The sequence below is a fragment of the Carcharodon carcharias genome, chromosome 19 (genome assembly GCF_017639515.1).
Source record: "Carcharodon carcharias isolate sCarCar2 chromosome 19, sCarCar2.pri, whole genome shotgun sequence".
Classification (NCBI taxonomy): domain Eukaryota; kingdom Metazoa; phylum Chordata; class Chondrichthyes; order Lamniformes; family Lamnidae; genus Carcharodon; species Carcharodon carcharias.
The window spans coordinates 27766273-27786229 of record NC_054485.1 but is presented as its reverse complement, the minus strand read 5'-3'; the positions used below and the strand labels follow the sequence as shown (position 1 = coordinate 27786229).

The 19957-nt window shown below is 45.6% G+C and overlaps 1 protein-coding gene across 5 annotated transcripts in view; it reads right to left on the bottom strand.

Moving 5' to 3' along the window:
- Positions 1–19957, bottom strand: part of col8a2 (collagen, type VIII, alpha 2) — a 416640-nt gene that overhangs the window by 101374 nt on the left and 295309 nt on the right. The window lies entirely within an intron of this gene.

Below are 19957 nucleotides of genomic sequence, written 5' to 3'. Positions count from 1 at the left end.
TTACTGACAATCACTTTAATTTTTTTACATTTCTTATTGACAAAAATACCTTAATCCACAACATATACATACATTCACAGGTCATGCAATTACAGATTAAATCTCTGAGAGGGTTGTCTAATTTGGTTAGAGTGACGTAGCTCTACGACTTGAGATTCTCCCACTGGATCGACATGATCAGGAACTGCAACATCTGGAACATCCTTAGACAATGGCAGTTCAGAATTATTTAATGCAACAGAGTCATCAGGTGTGTCTATTCTACGTCAATCTGTCACCTCAGGGATTAAAGGTTCGACATCAATTTCGAGTGGAATAACTGGTTGTTGTAATGTCTCTCTACTTAGATGATCCACATGTTTTTGAACAATCTGGTCTTCCACTTCCACTTGGTATGACAAAGGTCCGGTTTCAGGGACAATTATACAAGGAACCCAACTAGGTCCATTTCCAAAATTTTGCTCGAAAACTGTCTCTTCCACAGTAAATTTTCGAGCTTTGCTATGAATATCATGATTCACTTTCTATCTACTCTTGTTCTTCTCTGCCTTTCCCTCTAAGTTTGGAAACACCAGACTCAATCTTGTATCAAGTTGACATTTCATCAGTAATTCAAACAGTGTTGAACCCGTAGTTGCATGAGGAGTCGTGTAATAGTTGAGAAGAAATCGTGAATTTCGAGTTTTGAATGCTCCTTTGGCTAACTCCTTCATTCCTGAGTTGAAAGTTTGCACAGCTCTTTCTGCTAACCCACTGAAAGAGGGATGGTATGGTGCTGTTTTAATATGTTTAATCCCAGTTAAACTCACGAATCTCTGAAATTCTGTATGAGTGAAGGCAGTACTGTTATCAAAAACAATGACTTCTGGTAGACCATGCATACTAAAACATTGGCCCAGCTTTTCAATAGTTGCACATGATGTCGGTGATCTAACTTCATACACATCCATCCACTTAGAATGCACGTCGATAATCAATAAAACATGGCACCTAAAAATGGACCTACATAGTCTGTATGTAGTTTAACCCAGGGATGCAATGGAGCTGAAACGAACAACTTCTGTTGTTGCTGACACTGGAGACAGTGTTTAACCATTTTTTCTATATCATTGTCTAGATCTGGCCACCAGACATAGCTTCGCGCAAGCATCTTCATCTTCGATATGCCTGGGTGTGCACTGTGAAGCTCAGTCAAGAGTGGTTCTCATCCTTGTGAAGGGACAATTACTCTTATACCCACAACAAGATTCTATCTTGAAAGCTTAACTCAGTTTTACAGGCATAGAATGGTTTTAACTCTTCAGGGACTGGTGCATTCCACGATCCTTGTAATACCTAGTCTTGGACTTCTGATAAAATTGGATTCCTGTTTGTCCAATTCTTTGGACAAACCTGCGAGGAGTCCAGGAAATTCAACGCAAATACAACTTCTTGTAGCACTTGTATGATACTACCTGACAAGGGAAGATGACTGAGGGCAGCTGCATTTACTAAAGGTGTATTCATATGCTGACAAAATTAAGGCCCAGTGCTGAATTCTGGCAGAGGCTATCAGTGGAATTGCTTTATCTTCACTAAATAAACCCATTAGAGGCTTTTGATTTGACACCACGGTGAAATGTCGGCATTGCAGATGTTGATGGAATTTCTTTACTCCAAATATTACGGATAAACCTTATTTTTCAAGTTGGCAATAAACCTTCTTGGATGCAGAAAGGGTTCTGGAGACACAGCCTATTGGTCTTTCTGATCTGTTTTCCGTCTTTTCTTCTTCTGTTTGCCACGAGGTTTTGCATCGTCCTTCATCTTGATTTCACGGTCGGCCAAATTTCTCCCTGGTGAAATCTTAAGTTGGTTCAGTTCAGTGGTTGAGCTACCCATGGCTTCGTTACCCACTTACATCTTGGAAAGTTCCATGACTTTTCCTTCTAATGTCTCTTTTGTTTCAATCAGCCGATTCTTCAGCCCTCTGTCTCTTCTTTGTATCTTTTGGCTTCCTCCTGAAACATTTAACATTGTTAGTTTTTCTGCCAACTGTTTCCTCAGTTAGTTCAGAGTGGCACTATATTCATTTTGCTTCTTTTCATGACTTTCCTGTGGAACCAACTCTGACCTGAGGGATCCTTGTGTCCTGTGAATGCCCTTCAGTTCTCCTATCTCAATCCAAAATACACTATCATATTCCCTTATCAACTCAGGATTTCTTCCTGTTCTAACTTGAAAAACTTCCAACCAGTTCAGCTTAATTTCTTTTAACCAATCATGGCCCAGAAGACTAGGCCCTTCACCTGTTACAATAATCACTGGAAGTGGGCTGTCTGTTTCCTGTAGAATACAGGTGTAGAGGCGATGCCTTTAACCTGTATCAACTCTCCTGTGTACGTCTTCAGCTGAGCCCCGGTTTGCCCCAAATTCAGTAGCTGGGTACCTTCATTTAGGTATTTAAATGTGTGTTCTCCCACCATTGTGGTTGATGCTTCTGTGTCAACCTCCATGACTAGAGGCTTCCCATTCACTTGTAGATTGACGGTGATTGGTTTAGTTTTTACTGCTTTGACATTGTATGGGGAATAGATTCCAGGATCAGCAGCTTCTGGTTCTGTTATATTATGCACTTTATTCATCTTGGTCTGCTGATTGGCTAATTGGCAGTCTTGATTTCGCCCTGCATTGTTTGTTACATGCTCTTTTTTGTAACAGTAGTGGCATTCTGCCTCTTTAAATCTGCAGGTGGGGAGGTGGTGGCATAGTGGTATTGTCACTGCACTAGTATTCCAGAGACCCAAGACAATGCTCTGGGGACCCAGTTTTGAATTTCACCATGAAGGTGAAATTTGAATTCAGTGAAAATCTGGAATTAAAAATCTAACGATAACCATGAAACCACTGCCGATTGTTAAAGAAACCCATCTGGTTCATTAATGTCCTTTAGGGAAGGAAATTTGCCTGGTTTGGCCTACATGTGACTCCAGACCCCAGCAATGTGGTTGATTCTTAAAAATGCCCTTTGAATGAGGGCAATAAATGCTGGCCTAGCCAATGACCCCCACACCCCATGAACGAATAAAAAAAATGGTATCCAGTACATGGTTATCCCCACATCGGTAACAAATTAATTTCTGAATCGCTGGTGAGATGCTTCCAGTATGCCTTTTCAGTTTTCGAACAGTAGCAACTGTTTCCCATTTCGCAGTTGTATCCTTGGTTTTTGCACCACGCCCCACCCTAACTGAAGAACAGCACCATGTTGCGTACACTGTAAAGACTGTAAGTCCCTCTCAGCACTGCCCATTGCTGGTGTTATTAACTTCTGCTGGTAAACAGCACTGAATGGCATCGTCGCATATGTCGCAAACCAAATGATTTTGCAACGTGTCATTAAGTGTATCTCCAAAGTCGCAGTGCTCAGTTAACTGTTTTGACTTCGCGATATATGTTGTGATTGACTCACCTGGGGCTCTTACCCTGGAGTTGAACTTAAATCTTTGCATAATCACCAATGGCTTAGGCTGAAAATGTAACTTCAGAGCTCGTTAAAAGGTTTAGAATTGGGCGCATTTGGGGCTGCCAAACAACAGATGAGGTTATATGTCTTGCTCCTGCAGCCACTTAAAAGAATTGTTTCCTGCTCCTCCTCCATTGTTATCTCGTTTGCCAAAAAATAAAAACCTAGGTCCTCTATGTGCTGGTTCCAATCTTCTGTGGACGAGTCATAAAGGTCGATTCTGCCAAAGAGTGGCATAACTGGTGAGTATACTTTTCTTTCTTTCCTTAAGAATTGATGTATTCATATTCAGGAGGCGAGGTGCAGTGTTGGAACTATTTATCCTCATCACCGATTGTAATAAACTTGCTGTACCAGACAGGTTTCTTACTTGAAACAGTTAACTTTATTTAAAGAGCTCTGAAGAAGCTACATGCTTGAACCAGGTCTGCAACTAGAAAGCCCCGCCCCTAAGATTACCCATGCTTGGAGCTGATTCGTCAGTACAATCATGTGACCCCTAATAAATATAGGAAAGGTTTTAGTTACAACTACACTTACCGAATGACTTTTGGAAATCCAAATACACTACATCTACTGCATGGTTCCCCTTTATCCACCTGGCACATTACATCTTTAAAGAACTCTAATAAATTTGTCAAACATGATTTCCCTTTAGCCAAAACACGTTGATTCAGCCTAATTATATAATTTCAAATAGTGATATGGGAGTGGGCAAGTAGAAATTCTCACTGACTTCAGTGATTGTTGGCTCTGGGAGGGTCTAGACCAACAGCCTGTGTCTGAACCCTGAGCGACAGATTGTAACATCAGGATTTTTGCACTAATCTGTGCATGCCCAACATCTGGAAGTTGCAGACAGTTTGAGATGGTTAATGACAGTGAATGTTAACAGTCTGATGTTAACCCCGCTGACCATTTTAATATGCCAGGTTGTGATCTTTGCAGAACCTTTCTTGAGATTTTTCTCTATTTACAATTCCTTTTTGTTGGCACAGCAGGGAATGTTATTACTCAAAAATGAAACCTTTCCTTTTCAGACATTCCTAACACAAGTATAGCATAGATGCAGAGAAAATCTTCCTCTGGTCTGTTCCCAACATCATGTCTCAACTCTAGACTCAGACAAATACCATCTATTTCTATTTCTCATGCTAGCTATCCTCTGGCATCCCTGTGTGAGTTTGCCAATTGTGGCTGAATTAAAGGCAGGTGTGCATTCTCGAAGTAACTCCATCAGAAACTGAATTCAGATATCCAAACACATTTCATGTGGAAGACATTCAACTTGCAGATTGAAGAGGGTTCCTGGCTGGATTCCATAATAAGGAAGTTAAATGAACATACGAACATAAGAAATAGGATCAGTAGTGGACCCATACAACCCCCGGAGCCTGCTGCACCATTCAATAAGATCATGGCTGATCATCAGCCTTAACTCCACTTTCTCACCTGCTCACCATACCCCATGATTTCTTGAGAGGCCAAAAATCTGCCTAACTCAGTCTTAGATATATTCAGTGATGGAGCATCCACAACACTCTCGGGTAGAGAATTCCAAAGATTCACAACCCTTTGATTGAAAACATTTTTCCTCATCTCAGTCCTAAATTATCGGCTCCTTATCCTGAGACTCTGCCCCTGTCAGATTGCTTGACAGAAGGAATCATATCTGGTCCGGCATGGGATGAGCTTGGTATGCTGAATAATAAATTTAAAATTCTGGTCACTTGAGTTCACGAGTATCGTTGAAACTTCACCCTCAATATTTGTGTAGTCACTCAAGCTACTGCCGGATATTTGCTATATCCCTGAATTACCTCAAAATTGTACTCATGGATTTTTACTGTCATGCAGCCTGGTTGCACCTGGAGACCAGTGAGCTAGAATAAGTCATTGCACTGTGCAGGCAGATGTGCTTGGCTAAGCTTTCCTTCTACAGATGTTCCATTAACCATATATACTCCAATTACTCAACTCCCAGAGAATCAGCCAGACTCATCACAAATAAAAATATTTAGTATCCATACCACTGAAAATATTGGTAAAATATTTCAATTTGTAAATTTTTGCAATTTTTTTTTCATTAATGTGGAGGATGGAACACTTTCGATTTGAAACTCTAGATGATCTTAATCAAAAGGCCATTTTACAACCTGCCAAATTTTCTTTAACATGAACCTATCTTTTGGAGCTGAGGGACCTTGATAACAGTTAAAGTTCCATGCCTGCGGCTCTATGATATGACCCTGATCACAGAGCACAAGCGACCTGCCCTTGGCCAGACAGGAGTCGAACGTTCTCAGAGGTCTGTGTGAAGATCTATGGAATGTCCTGAATGCATTTGGTCATCACACTTCTGCAATCAAGTGACTATTAGGGTCTCCACTGCATCTCCATGACAGGAGCATTATCACAGAGGGTATGTGCGCTGCCATAAGCCAGACTGGAGTCGAACGTTTATAGATGCAATGTGAGGATCTATGGCATCTCCTCACAGTATGTCGTCATCATCCTCCATGAATCTAGCAGCTATGAGGCCTCCCGAGCAAGCCTGCCTTGTCTGACCAGTGCGAGGGCCTCATCGCCATCATCGTCGCCTTCGAGGGCCTCCTCACCCTGATCACTTTTGACGTCCTCCTCATTGGAGAAGACCTCCAATTCCTCCATCTCCCCCTCATCCAGCTCCTCCCTTTTGCAGCGCCGGGGTGTAAAGGATGCAGTAGGTGGTGATGATGAATGATACCCTCTGTGGACTATATTGCAGGGCTTCACCAAGCCAGTCCAGGCACCCCGGTCCAGGCACCAGAACCTCATTTTCAGCATCCCGATGGTTTGCTCCATCAAGTTGCAAGTTGCAGCATCAGCCTCATTATATCTTCACTCTGCTGCAGTCTGAAGCTTCTGCACAAGTGTCATTAGCCACGGCCTCTGCAGGTAGCCCTTGTCCCCTCAGAACCAACCCTGCAGTCTCTGTGGACCCTGAAAGGCATCAAGGATCAGTGACTGACTGAGAATGCAGGAGTCATGGACATTCCCTGGAAACCGTGCACAGACCTATGGGAGGTGTTTGTGGTGGTCGCACACCAGCTGTACATTCAGTGAATGGAAGCCCTTGCGGTTAACATCATTGACACCTTGTTGCGATGGAGATCTGAGCGCCACATGATCACATCCTGCACCAGTGGGAAACTCGAGATCTGGACAAATCCAATCACTTCTTGTATCCTGGCTCTTTTGGTCCCAAGTGAAATACACAAAGTTGTGTGCCCTCGCAAAGGTGGCATCCATGACCTCATGGATATATTTGTGGGTGGGTATCCCACAGAGGTCACCTGAGGAGCCCTGAAAGAAGACACTAGCGTAAAAATTGAGCGCTGCTGTCACTTTCACAGCCAGTGGCAGTGGATGCCCTCCATGTCCCCGTGGTGCCAAATCCTGCATCAGCTGACAGATGTGACCAACCAGTTCCCAAGACATGCGAAGTCTTCAGCGACACTGGTTCTCAGTCATCTGCAGGAATGAAAGGTGGCATCTATAGACCCTGGGTCTAACTAGGCACCAACCAGCATTGGCTTACTATGGCTCTTCAGCACTGTGTGCGGAGCCGCAGCCTCCCTTCTTCCTGAAGGTGCTGCTCCTTCCTCTGCACAGCCAGGCGCTTCAGTCACTCTCTTCTCAGTCGTCTTCGTTTTCTGTACGCCACGAGGCACACAGCTAGTTCACCAGGCTCCATGATCCTGATGTATTCCCCCTGCAGGATGAAAGAGAGAGACACCAGGGTTAGCTTGGGTGTACTAAGAACTTCTCTTGGTTAAGTCTGAAGACCCCTTAATACATCCCATAGAATGCTGGCCATCACTTGGATGGCCAGAGATTAGTGCGCTGCATGGCTGCCCGAAACCCCGCCCACCTCCACCCACCACAGACTCCACCTGACCGATTGGCATCAGCTTTGCCCATTAGACTGCATGCTGTGCTTTCAGCTCAGGAGCAGGAATTCCCCTAACCCGCACTGCAAGTTTGCACTTTTAGCTCGAGCCATGGGAAGACTGGTCCAAAATGACATTGCAAGGGGCTGTTAGGGCCTCCACCAGTAACTGCTCCATGGCCAGCGTTAGCAAGGAGATTGTACAACGTGCCCAGTCGTCCAACTGTTCTACAGTCCATGAAAACACTCATTTGTCTGCAGTCTGTGCGTGAGAGGTGAAAAGCTCTGAAGCACTTGATGGCACTTTGATAAACCTGCATTGCTTGAGAGGGCAGATAAGCTAGAGGCCCGATTCCACGCATATCAATGTGGCTGTGCCTGAACTGTCTCAGCTGCAGAGGAATGGTCACTTTATACAAGATTTCCTTAATGTGTGGCCACTTCCCTCCCTCCTAGCCGGCACCTGCTTGTGCACTAATTTCAACCACAGGGCAGCTCTTACCACCCACCCCCCCAACAAGTCACTCCAATTACACAGCAGCCCTTACCCCAACCCCCCTCCAATTCTCCTCAACCTTGAAGTCAAACAGGCCACCCTTGCGAGCGCTGCACAATGTTACTATGCACTCACCTCTGGGTTTCCTTCAAAGTGCAGCCCGCCAAGCGCACGCCTTATATATGCTGTTGTGAATCATATTGGCGTGATGGGGGCGGATGATCCAGTGGGGGCTATGAGTCTGGAGGGCTAGCCTTATAATGAATGATATGCAGATGTGTTACAATGAGGTTCCAGACGTTCGATGGCAGAAAATGTGGCCTGCCTTCAATAAGCTGAGCGAATGATCGCAAACTGGTTTCACAATATCGTGAAACTGACTTTTGGCCTCCTCACCACATTGTCTGCTCATGACGCCGAGCATGGCCACACCAGTGTGTGCGGATGATTCCACTCTAGATTTTACACTGTTGGCCCAGAGCTTATTGCTTAAATCACAGTGGGTTTAATGGTGCGCACCATTATTAATATACAAATAGTCCAGCAATTTATAGGGAAAAAGAAATGTTACATGAATTGAGAATCATCAATCACAATTGATGGACAATTTGTGTCGCTCTGTGATTAGCCTTGCAAACCAACAGCTTGTTCTCAATCTCTGTGAATTTCATCAAGTTGCTGGAGACATCATAATGAAACTGTCAGCATTCGCTGTCATTACTCCTCTGAAACTAACAGCCACTTCTAGAGTCCGCACATGTGCTGTTAAAAGCGGAAATGCAGAAGTTGCTGGATTTGCATATTAACTGCCAACTAAGCTCACCTTAGAAAGTTAAGGCTAGTACATAACAACATATATATCTTTATACTGAGGAGATTTTTGGAAACCATTGATGTTCCGGCAATGTCAATCAACCTCTTTAGTCCAAACCAGGAACAACATTTCCTTAGCAGCTTTTTTCATTAGGAAGTTTGGAATTTGGGTGATCTATTGGGTTTGTTGGTGTATGGTGATGCTTGGGAGGATTCAAAGCACAGCAAGCAGTGGTTGCTGCAGGGTGGGACCAATGTGGTTGAAATGAGGAACAGTAGGGATTGGGAGCACTGAAGGGAGGGGATACTGTAAAGGATAAGACAGGAGATGTGTGTTGGGAAATGCTAGCATTGTTGCTGGAAACAGTCCATAATGCAGGCTTGGCTCATGAGTTTAGACCTCGGAATGGACTATAAGCATTGGCTTGGGGAACAATAGATGAATCAGGAAAAGTTAGTATGCAGGTACAGCAAGTGATTAAGAATGTAAATGGAATATTGTTGTTTATTGCAAGTGGAATGGAATATAAAAGTAGGGATGTTTTACTCAGTTGTACAGGGGTTTGGTGGGACCATATCTGGAGTACTGTGTGCAATTTTGGTCTCCTTATTTAAGAAAGGATATAAACAAGCAGATCAGGGAAGGTTCATTTGACTGATACCTAGGATGGGGTGGGGGGGCGGTGGTGGGTGGGTTATCTTACAAGGATAGGTTGGACAGGCTCGGTCTGTATCCATTGGAGTTTACAAGATTAAGAGGTGATCTTATTGAAATATATAGGATCCTGAGGGGACTTGATGGGGTGGATGCTGAAAGGATGTTTCCCTTTGTGGAAGAAACTAGAACCAAGGGACATAGTTTAAAAATAAGGAGTCTCCCATTTAAGATGGAAATAAGGAGCAATTTTTTTCTCTCAACAGGTCGTGAATATTTGGAACTCTCTTCCCAGCCAGTAGTGGAGACAGTCAGTGAATATTTTTAAGGTACAGGTAGATAGATTCTTGACTAGTAAGGGAGTCAAAGGTTATCAGTTATAGGTGGAATGTGGAGTTGAGGCCACAATCAGATCTGCTATGATCTTACTGAATGGCGCAGCAGGCTCGAGTGGCTGAATGGCCTACTCTGCTCCTATTTCATATGTTCGTATGTCTTAATCCAATCTTTCATTCCCTCTCTTTGTGTGCCTGGTTTGACTTTAATACACCCTTCTGTCCCCTAGTTCCTTGATCTGATTCTTTCTCAATCTTCAAATCTCATTGCTGAAGTAGATAGGCTGTTCACTAAAGTGCCAGTTGCCTATTGATTTCACCATGCTGCTATCAGTTCACACTTTCAGCAACTTACAGGACAAAATCTTTATGAGCTGAATCACAAGGGAAAAAGTCTAACTAAAAGGTGCTCAAGCAAATTCTAGGCCTTGAGTCTCTAGAGTCGGCCTGAAGCCACAAAATTAACATTAGTGTTTGAAACTGCTGGATTCTTATTGGTAAACAAACACAGATCATACTTTACATTATTGGAACAGTTGTAAAAACATTTCAAGCTGGATTTTGGAAAACTAAGCTATTCACACCATCTCTAAAACAAACATATCACAAATTGAGATTTGACACGATGGTCAGAGTTATGTTGGGCTTTTGAGGTAGTTTGCCAGGACTGGAACTGCCAGAAATTTGGGGGGGGGTAACACTACCTAGGAGAAACTTAGTGCTGGTTCTTATTAAAAATATTACTGAAATTCCAATCATTTCTTTCTTCATTTGGAATTAATAGTTGCCATCTGTAAAGAGGCAGCAGTCTTGACGCCAAGTGCCACGTTGTATTTTGAAAATGCTGCATCTAAATACAATAGGCCATATTAGAATTGAGGCACGGCTGCAACCAATAACATCAAGGAGCACAGCGTCCAAGTTTTCAATCTATGCCTCAGACTGGCAAAATGGCTGGCTCACTGTCTATGTGCACCTCAGTTTTTACTTTGTAATTGTTTGATGGTTCTGTTTCTGATACCATTACTTTACAGAGCATGTGCTTCCTGTGTGTTTGAGCTCGTTGTTTTTGCGGGTGAATTAATAGCGCCTCCTGTTGCCTTCTCGCGGCTGTGATCTCCCCGTACATTTCATGCGGTTTTAGCAGCTGGAAACACAGCTAATTTAAAACTTCTTTTACAATGTCATGAAAGAGACTTTGGGTTAAAAAGATTTCACGATTTTAGCCAAAAGCGGTGAATGACATGACACTCGATAAATTGGAGCTGCAGGAAATAATTGAGATTTTAGAAAATGGACAACAAAATTGTTATAGAGTTGGTTTCCCAGGCACCGTTTCTTGGTGGACACATTTAACTTTATCTACAAGACAGCAGCTGCAACTACATGGGCAGAATTTTCCCCCGTTGGGGGGGATGTTAACAGGTGGGCACATGCGCTTCCGATCAGCGCCCCCGATTGGAGGCACGACACCATTTTACATGGGCGGGCCAATTAAGACCTGCCCAGCGTGACGTCCAATGGGAAGCGCAATGCGCTCCCTGTGTGGGCGGGGGGAATGCCTAAAATCGAGAGCGCGCTCTTTTGCATATGTGCACAAAAGAGCGCATTCATCTCCCTGAGGCAAAGTGCTGCCTCAGGGAGATCGCCTCTACTTTCAAAAATATGAAAAATAGAAAAAAAAAATTCCCTTACATGTCCCCTGATGTGACAATCTCACATGAGTTGGGACATGTTCATAATTTCCAAAAAACGTTATTAAAATTTTTAAAGCCCTACATGAAACCTCAGCTCGCCTGTGAATGAGGTTTCATGTTTTTTCTACTTCCCACCGGGGCTCCTGTGGTTCACTAATTACTTTAATTGATCCTGTCATTGGTCTCAATTGGCCATTGACAGGTCAGCGGGCATGTAGCTGATTTTGCTGCACCCCCGCCTTCCTGAAAATTTAAATGGGGCGCAGTGACCTCGGCAGTTCCACCTGACATCATCCGGCATCATTTTATGCGTCGACAAGCGGGCCCCGCCCCCCATTCGCAGACAGTAAAATCCTGCCCCATGTGTGCATCAAACTCTATAACTAAAAAAGAACTCTCCCCTTGGGGGTTCCCTGTGCTGCTAGCTCATTGGTTTACACAGATCATGTGATCTTACAACACAGGATTATTCTTAAAGCTACAGTCCTATGTTTATCAAAACTATAATTACTGCATCCCTTCCCCTTTAACTTTTCTGTATATTTTGCATTTAGAAGGATATTTACCTCATGATATCCCAATATTTACACAGATCATGAAACTACAAGTTCAGTCTTCCAGGTGGTTTCCTGATCCATGTGGAATGCCGTAGCTCTATGGCTTCAGATTATTTTGCAGGGAACACATTCTCTGGAACTGCATTAACATCAAGCACCTCATTAGGTACATGCAGTTCAGTGTCCTTTATTCCGACAGAGACTGTCTGTCCTTGATTGAGCAACTGCAATGGGAACCACAGGCTCATCAATCATTTCAGGTAAAACATCATTTTGTTGGGGTATCACCCCTTTTCTTAAATGATCAACATGCTTATGGGTGATCCGGCCCTCCACTTCCATGTGATATGACAATGGCCCGTTCACAGAGCTTACTTTATCAGGTAACCACTTTGGTCCTCCACCGAAATTCCTTATATATACTGCTCTGCCAATAGTAAATTGTCACTCATGGCTATGCAAATCATGAGTTGCTTTTTGGTTTCCTTGACATTTCTCCACCTTTCCCTCCAAATTGGGAAGTATCAGGTTAAGTCTTGTCCAAAGACGGTGCCTCATCAGTAATTCTGTATCCTCTTTCCACGTGTCTTCTTCTTTTTACCACAGAGTTTAGTCTCGGCCTTCTTTTTGACTTCACTGTCAGCCAGACTTCTATCAGATGCAATCTCAACTTGTTTTAGTTCAGTAGTTGAGCAACCCATGACTTCATTATCTAATCACATTTTGGAAAGTTCTATAATTTTTGCTTTTAAAGCCTCTTTAGCTTCATTCAGCTGATTCCTTAGCTCTTGTGTCTCCTTCTAGTATCTGTTGGCTTCCTTCTGGAACCTTGAACATTGCTGTGTCTTCTCTGCCAGCTGGATCTTCGGTTTGTTCAGAGTGACATTAAATTCTTCACGTTTCTCTTCATAATTTTCCAGAGGTACAAACGTTGACTTGAGGGATCCTTGTAGTGCATGAAGGTCTTTCAACGGGTTTCCCTTTTCTTTGCAAAACTCACTCGCTTCATCTTGAACTCTGTCATTCAGCAGAGTCTCCTTGAGTTTCTTCTGCTGTTCTTCCACGTTATTTTTTAAGACAGTCTTCATTTTTTCAGGTTGATGAATGGCTACACATTCCTTTTTCATCCTGTTGTAGCCCTTGGACTCTCCAGGCTCTTTCTGAAGTACCTTGCCTTGTTCCTTTTTCAACTCAGGAACTCTTCCAGCTTCCTTTTGAAATCTCGCTGGTCAATCAAGGTTAATTTCCCTTAACCAGTTTCAACCTAGAAGGCTTGGTCCTCTGCTTTCTAATACCATCACTGGTAATTGTGCTGTTTGGTCTCTATAATAAATGGGTACTCGGGTGATACCTTTTACCTGGGATTTCTTCGCCTGTGTATTTTTCAACTTGGCAGAGGTTTGTTCCAAGTTTAATTGTTGAGCACCTTTATTTAAACATCTGAAAGTGTGTTCTCCTACCACAGTGGTAGAAGCACCTGTGTCTACTTCAATTTTTAAGGGTTTCCCATTCACTTGCACTGTGGCAATATATTGGCTCTGTCTTCCCAACTTTCATGTCGAATAATGGATAAATGTCAGAATTAGTTGTTTCTGGCTCTTCTACACCATTGACTTCATTGGACTTCGATTGTTGCCTGGGAGCCTGTTTAAATCTCGCTTTGCAATGTTTCAACATGTGGCCACTTCTGTGACAAAAATAACACTCCACCTTTTTAAATTGTCAATTGTTAGGAGTATGATTGTTTCCACATAGATAAAAAATAGTTTTTGACTTCGCTGCTAAGCTGTTTCATTTCAATTTTTGGTTAGCAGGGGCTGTTTCCTGTTTTGTGGCAGAGCCCTGGCTTTCGTGCCACTTTCAGCTGACTGGTGCCATTTTGTGCCCCTTGAATTGCTTGTGAATTCCTCACACTGCTTTCCATCGCAAGTGCTATTTCTAACGCTTTTATAAATCAAGATTCACTTCAGCCAGCAATCTTCGCTGAATAGCATCCTCCTGCACATCACATACCAAATGATCCCTGAGCACATCATTCAGGGTTTCAGCTAAATCACAATATTCCATTAGTTGTTTTAATTTTGCCCTGTAGGAAGCAATTATATCACCCGGGGCTCTATTCTGTGAATTGAATCTGAACCTCTGCATTGCGACTGAGGACTTGGGTTGAAAATGTCCCTTAACACGATCTACTAATTCGCTGAAAGTCTTCAAATCTGGGGCACTGGGGGCCATCAAGCTTTGAATAAAACTGTAGGTCTTGCTCTCACAAATACTCAGGAGGATCGCCCTATGATTTCATTGGATTGAAAGAAGAACGCAAGATGTTCTATATATTGAGACCAGTCATCTGTGGCTGGTTCAAAGGGATCGATTCTGTCAGACTGTGGCATCTCAGATGAGTACATCTTACTTCCTTTTTAATGAACTTAGATACTCACAATCACTGGGTGACGAGGGACAATACCAGATCTGATTTATCCTCATCACCAGTTTGTTATCGAGTCAATTTTCCAGGTAACTTTTCTTGGTGGACACATTTAACTTTATTTACAATACAGCAGCAACAACCATACGTGTGCATCGAACTCTATGGGGAGAATTTTCTCCCCGTCGGGCGGGCTGGTCGGGAACAGGGGCAGGTGGGCGCAGAGCCAATTGCCACCTGCGATCGGCTCCACACTGCCATTTTATGTGGCGGACCAATTAAGGCCCAGCCAGCGTTAAACGCGGCTCCTGAGGACAGCGGGAAGGGGCAGGCGGCGGCGAGACTACAATGACTGCTGGGTCCAATGGTGACCCGACGGCCTGTTTAAAGAGCACTCATGCAGCCTTGCAAAGGCGGTCAACCATGGCCAACAGAAGGGCTCCCCAGAGCACTGCTGGTGAGCAGGCCAGGCAGGAGGGCAGGTCAGTGGGGCATTGTGCCCCTTGATTCTCAGGTGAGGGCCTTGCTGCCTTTCTCGAGGAGGTGGTAGCACCGTGTGAGATCCTCGTTCCCATTGATGGGAGGAGGAGGCCCCCCCCACATGACCAAATGTGCCTGAGAGGAGGTGGCAGAGATAGTGAGTTCACACGACATGGTGCGACGCACCTGGGTTCAGTGCCGCAAGTGTCTCGATGACCACTTGCGATAGGCAAGAGTGAGAGCTGTGTTGGCATCGGTCACTTAACGCAGCAGTTAGGATTGCCCCTACCCAACTCTGAATAATGTTACTGCAATGAATCACTCACGGCATGTGGCCTTCGCTGGGTGGGCCTAGTTCACCCTGAGAGGGTTGTGCTGAGTTGGTTCCTGCGCCCGCTGCATGTGGTAGACTCACACCCACAGTACTGTTTTGCAGGCTACCTCAAGGATCTGCACCTAGGCGCAGTGCTGGATCTCCGAAACATGTCAAAGTCAGGCTGCTGACATGCTGGGAGGGGAACTTCCAGGTGGCTGGGCACCGATCCATCTGCTGCCCTTGGCATTCCATGTGCTTGTGCATCCTTGCTTTGCAAGGTTAAACTGTGTGGATGGCAAGTGTGATGGAGGCAGCATGTGGGCAAGGGGGGGGTCAGCCCTGGCTGCTTGGCGTGAGTGTGCAGCAGCTGCAGGGTCACAATTCGCTGGAGACCTGCAATGTCCCACTCAGGTGGGGGTGGCAGGGATGCAATGGCAGTCCAGGTACAGGGTGGACTAATCAATGCTCCTCTCTCCTTTTCAGGAGAAGACTGCACACAATAACTCAGAGCGGATGCGGACTGGCGGAGGCCAGGCACAGTTGGTGATTATAACCAGATACAAGCAGGAGGCGATGGAGCTGGAGAGGTGCCATGCGCCCAGGTCCACTGGTGGTGGTGAGGCTGGGGTGCCAGGGGAAGGTAAGAGTGCCATTCATTGAGGTCACCATATCTACCCTTGCAACCATTCCATTGTTGAATGTTCAATGATTTAAGATGGGTTTCCCATTGACCATGGAAGGAGGAGTGCATACTGATCCAGAGGGCCAGGCACACACATTGACATTGTCTTGAATTGAACTAATCAAATGTCCTTGTTCTTCCTTTCAGCATCAGCAGAGCACGGCTGGGATAAGGAAGCAGAGGGGCCGCCTCTAACACCTGAGGGCCCAGAAGAATTACAAGCACCAGTGTCACACCATCTCTGCCAGGCAGGCATCAGCGCAGATACTAGCACCTTGGTGGGGATTAGATCATTGGCTAGTGTACTGGGGCACAGCAGTAAGGGCATTTCACACTTGCTTGAGTTGCAGCCAGAGACTGAGAATGCCCATGGCGCCGGCAGTCAGAGGACTGCTGGGAATCAGGAACATGCTCAGTCAGTGGCTGATGATGAGCCTCTGGAGTCGTTCATGAGACAGCAAATGCTGAAAGTCCAGCAGGGTCTGCAGGAGGATCTGGCGGAGATACATGAGGGAATGCGTGGCCTGGTCTCTGTGCTGGAGGAATCCATGTGGAGCATGAGCAATGCATTGACCCTCATGGCCGAGCGTCATGTTTCTTCCATGGAGAGAGTGGCGACTCATGCAGAGGCTTCTCCAGGAGAACAATCAGGGCCTTCTGGGGTTGCGCTCAGGCCTGCAAGCCCTCACAGCAGCATTGACCTCAGCTGGTCAGTGCCGGTGTGGGAGATGGATTGGGCACCAAGTATCCCAGCTCGGTGCCCATCCATCAATGGTGAGCAGGGAGGCCCAAAGTGACCTCACGTTGGCCCATGAACTGCCTGTCATCTCTGCAGGCTCCTCTCAGGGCATTCTGGATGAGGGTAGTAGCTCCTCCACCCCTCTGCCAATGACCGTGGGATCCAATGAAGCTGCGGCGACTGGGGAGATGCGAACGGTGGAACTGTCAGCTCCCTCCCAGGTGGGGACATCAAAGGCTCCACGGGCCAGAGGACGCCCGCCAAGGTCATTGAGGCCAACAGGACAACAGAGTCAGCAGATTGTCTCGAATGCCAGGGCCAGCGAGGGGAAGCACCTAGACGTAGCACCCAAAAACATAAACTTAAGTCACCTTAGGCACACCACGGACTTCTCATTGGTGGTTTTCTGTTGCCCCTGTATTAGTTGATTATAATTTGGTGCGCTGCTCAACACCTTTGAATTAAGTTTCTTTTCTGTTTTATTTGTTATATTCATTAATTGCTTCATATGTGAACATGGCTAAGGGTGATTCCTTACTTCTGCAGGTGGACGGAAACCCATGATGTTATGAGTGACTTTGTTTGTCATTGAGCTTTATTGACAAGGCATATAGTTAATGTTCCTAACCAGGCAGATGTTGCTCTCAGGTATCGAGTATGGAGTCTGCAGCCCTGGCGTATGTTGGAGGTGCTCTTTGGATTAAAGCCTCCTGGGTGTCCCTGCCTCCCTGGAGGTTGCCCAGGTCAGTGACTATCCCCTCAGCATTCTCCTGTGTGTGCTCATCCTCGGACTTGCGACTGGACTCATTGTGTACAGCCAGAGCTTCTGTGTCTACATCTTCTTCCTCCACTGGGTCCCCCCCTTTCCAGTGCTAGATTGTGGAGAGCGCAGGATGCAACCACTATCAGTGACACATGATCTGGGGGGTACTGGAATGCGCCTCCTGAGCGGTCCAGGCATCAGAAGTGCACCTCGAGAATACCGATGGTTCTGTCCACCAAAGCCCTTGCGGTGCCCTGCTCCTATTGTACCACTGCTCAGCTTCTGTTCTTGGATGGTGGAGAGGCGCCATGAGCCACCTTCTGAGGGGATAGCCCTTGTCACCCAGCAGCCATCCATCCAGCCGAGCCAGAGCACTGAAGAACCCTGGCACCTGAGAGTGTATGAGGATGTAAGCATCATGGGAGCTGCCTGGTTACCTTGCACAGACTTGTAGAATCTGCATCCTGTGATCACACACTATCTGCACGTTCAAGGAATGGAATCCCTTCCTGTTGACGAAGGCACCGGACTCACCCGCTGGTGCCTTGATGGCCACATGTGTGCAGTCGATTGCACCCTGGACGTGGGGGAACCCAGAAATTGCTGCAAAGCCTCTGGCTTGCTCTGCCTGGCTGGCCTCGTCCCAGCGGTAGTGAATGAAAATCACTGCACGCCTGAACAGAGCGTCTGTCACCTGCTTGACACAGGTGTAGATAGCTGACTGGGAGACTCCACAAAGATCACCCACCGACCTCTGGAAAGAGCTGGAGGCATAGAAGTTGAGGGCAGCCATGACCTTCAACGCCACTGGCATGGGGTGTCCACCCACACAGTTGGGTCTGATCTCAGGGCCTTTCATCAGAGAGTTGGAAGTCACTGTCTCCCTTGAGAGACGGAGCCTCCTTCGGCACTGCACCTCGGACAAATTGAGGTAGCTGCTTCACCGCCAATGAACCCTGGCAGCAGGCTAGTGGTGTCTTCTGCGGCCCCTTCCACCTTGCACTTCCTGTTGGTCCTGCCTGTGCCTGCGCCTGTCCTCCCAAAGTTGGCTTCCCTGGAGGCTGAATATGGGCTCCTGGCCTCCTCCTTCTAGCCCTCCCTTCCTCCTCAGAGGAGGTGCCTCCAGTGGAGAGTTCAACTCCCATTCCCAGGGTAAGGGAAGGCTTCCTGACACCAGCAAGGCCCCAAAAATGATGTTTACTCCAGAGTCCTGACCTGAAGTCTGTTATTCCTGTCCAAGCAGCTGTGAAGAGACCTGAAGTTTTCCTGCTCACACAGTCAAGTAACAGTAAGTTTAAACATTAAATGTCTACCAAAGGCCACTTGTGACCCCTCTTAACCCACCCGTGGATGAGGTTTTTAAAAATGTGGCCTACCTGCCTGCCCGTTGTGCCCGTGCGACGATCTGATTATTGCACTGGCCCCGAGAAACGCCCTCTATTAGTGGCTCAAGAGCCTCAACTGGCCTGTTAATTAATGGCGGGTGCGCATTGGAGATCATCACACACACGCCCACCAAAATATCACGATGGTGCGCGGTGATGTCAGGTGCATGCTCAACGTCACCAAGCGTCATTTTACATGTTGGCAAGCGGGGCCCGCCCCCCCCACCTGCCGATGTGAAAATTCTGCCCTATAACTAAAGAAGAAATCTCCCCTAGGGGGAATCCCTGCACTGCTCGCTCATTGGTTTACACCGATCATGTGGTCTTACAATACAGGATTATTCTTAAAGCTATAATTGCTACAAAAATATAGTCCATTTTAACAGGATTAGTGTTACCGACTCTAGACGGGTGCAGGTTTAGCTGCACGTCATAGGCAAACAATTTAATTTCCTACAAGTCTGGTAAAAAACACTTTTGCAGTCCTTCATAAACCTTTCAGCACAATGCCAATTACAAATACATCACGGCATGCAGTAGAAGTAAAAGTAAAAGATTATTTTTCACTCTTTATTGTTGACTGCCGATAATAAAAGTAATTCAAAACCAGCTGTAATCATTGTATGCCAAATTATTTTTTGGACATTTCTTGGTAGGTAGGGCTGGAAGAGAATTGCACTTAAAACACTTCCTCAGGAAGTAAAGTGTTGCTTCCACCCATCCTTGGGAAAACACATTCGTTGCAAAATAATGCTGAATATAGGCGGTGAGTGGGAAGTTACAGGTTTTGTCAGGCTGAAGTTTAATAGATGTACCTGATTCCCCAGTGAGATTTTCCACAATAAATGGTCATTATAAAAATAATTTAGTATCATAAGTGTTTTTTGCTATAAAGACAAAATTATGATGAAGAATGCTACCACTCTCAACAGACTCAAAACCGATTAAATGCTGAGGTGATAAACTGCTGTAACAAGGAGGTGGATAAAGATCTAGATTGGAGCAGGGTTATTCTCCAGATAGAATTTAGAAATGATCAAATACAGGTATGTCATTGACCCTATTGATGCTGCGCTTGGCGGGCCCCAGTGTGGCTGGGAAACAGGCCACCGGCCACGATTAGCCCCTGGCCGCGATTTCACACTGGCTGGCCAATTAACGGCCGGCCAGCGTGA